Consider the following 1883-nt stretch of genomic DNA (forward strand, 5'->3'; position numbering starts at 1 on the left):
ATAGTTTGATTTAATTGAAAATAAAAAGAAGTAAACTAGAGACTTTAACATAATCAAATGTAAACCCCGCTAATCGGAAAATAATTAGTCAATAAATCGAATTTTAAATAGGAAAATTAAAAATGCAAAACTAGTATCAAAATAGGATAGAGCTCGTCAAAACGAGAATTTTGATACTAATTTCGAAAATTTGGCCCAAAATCGGACCGGAAGGACCGAACCGGTTGAACCGGGGCCCAAACCGAGCCCGTGGGTCCAACCGGACCCTAACACTTAAAGAAGACAGCAGCTCCTTCTTCCCCCATTTGCATGCAACGCAGCAAAACAGATTTGGGGAGGAAGAAGAGCCCCCAAACCCTTGACCTCCTTTGATCCACCATAACTCTTCCGTCCGGGCTCCGATCACCGCACCGTTCGCGGCCACGCGCTCAGCGCGTCGAGCTCTACCTTTCTATCCGAACAATTTCACTGGTAAGCCTCCTATTAAGTTCAGAATCCCTATCCCTCTTTCTTTGGTAAACTTGGAAACCTATGGTGAATCTTGTCCAATTTCTATGTTCTAGGTTCAAGTTAGCTTCCGGAACTTGTGGGCTCAAGCTATTGAGCATATGGGTATGGTAAGAACACCCTAACCCTAGCTCAATCTTGTTTTTTGTAATAGAAAACTGAATTGGAACATATATATGTGTATTAGGTGTAGTTTAAGAGGGTGTTTATGCATTGGACTTGAATTTGGATTACTTGGAGCTTTGTTGGTGACAAGGCTTACTTCGGGGCTGTTTGATTGAGCTTGGAGGGGCTGTGATTTTGTGTTGAGAGGCTGCCTTGGGTGAATTAAGTGATCGGCCAAGGTATGGTTTAAGTTTTGCACGTTTAATATTTACGGTGTTGTGAAAACTTAGGTTAGAGGAACCATAGGATAAGTTGAATTGTTTGTTGTATTTAATGATTAGCCTTGTAATATTGTTGGGATAGATTTGTTGGTGGATTTATATATTGGAATTATGAGATGTGGAAGTTATTAATGGTGTGCTCCTATATTTATTTATGATGGATTAGGATTGGTGTTTGTTAATAAGGATGTAGAGTTGTGTTATGGTGGTATTGCATATGCTGTAACTAATTATGTAATGATCGGAATTGTATGAGACCAAGTTTGGGCTAAACTTAGGAATATAAGGAACTAAACTGGAAAATTTGGGACATTTTTGTTAAATATACAATTTATGGCAAATTTTTAAAGTTAGGTTGTTAAATCTGTCCAGCAGCAGAAAAGATCAAACAGGGCAGCAACTTGTTTGTCTTGCTGCGACTTCTACGAGTTGAGTTTTGGAGCGAAATCAATTTTGTTATAAAATTTGTTTAACTTGCTTTATTTCTCTAAAATTTCAGAATTTTAAGAGTTGAGGATTGGGAGCTGTGAATTTTTGAATATTGGTGGTCAAAACTGAAAAGAAACAGATTTCAGCAAGCTATGCATCAACTTCCAATGCTTGTAACTCTTAGAATTAAATAGAAATTGGGTTTCAACCAAGACATACTTGTTTCTGGATGAGCTAGGGTTTCTCAAATCAAAATTTAGCTTAATTGGAGTTTTGTAAAAAGTTATTCCAATTGAAAGGTACTAAGCTTGTTGGTTTTTAAAACAGATTTTGTCTCATTTTTACTTAACTTCCAGGTAATGTAACTTTTTCATTAAAAATGGTATTGACTCAGAACCAATTGAGAAAGAAACCTGGATGAGTAAAGTTTAACTACATTAATTTTCAAAGTCATTGGATTTAACTTGGATTTTATATTGAATTTTGAATATCACATGCTACTGCTGTTTTTCTGGTTTTATGCACTGCAGAGCAGTCACGGTTTTTTCTTTATTCCTGAGG

At 36.6% G+C, this 1883-nt stretch overlaps 1 long non-coding RNA gene across 1 annotated transcript; it reads left to right on the top strand.

Moving 5' to 3' along the window:
* Positions 1 to 325: 325 nt before the first annotated feature.
* Positions 326 to 1555, top strand: LOC112729253 (uncharacterized). The gene is made up of 3 exons (XR_003166437.3): positions 326 to 471; positions 564 to 617; positions 695 to 1555. It is a non-coding gene; the product is annotated as an uncharacterized lncRNA (long non-coding RNA).
* The last annotated feature ends 328 nt before the right edge of the window (positions 1556 to 1883 follow it).

This window comes from Arachis hypogaea, chromosome 12 (assembly GCF_003086295.3).
Source record: "Arachis hypogaea cultivar Tifrunner chromosome 12, arahy.Tifrunner.gnm2.J5K5, whole genome shotgun sequence".
Classification (NCBI taxonomy): Eukaryota; Viridiplantae; Streptophyta; class Magnoliopsida; order Fabales; family Fabaceae; genus Arachis; species Arachis hypogaea.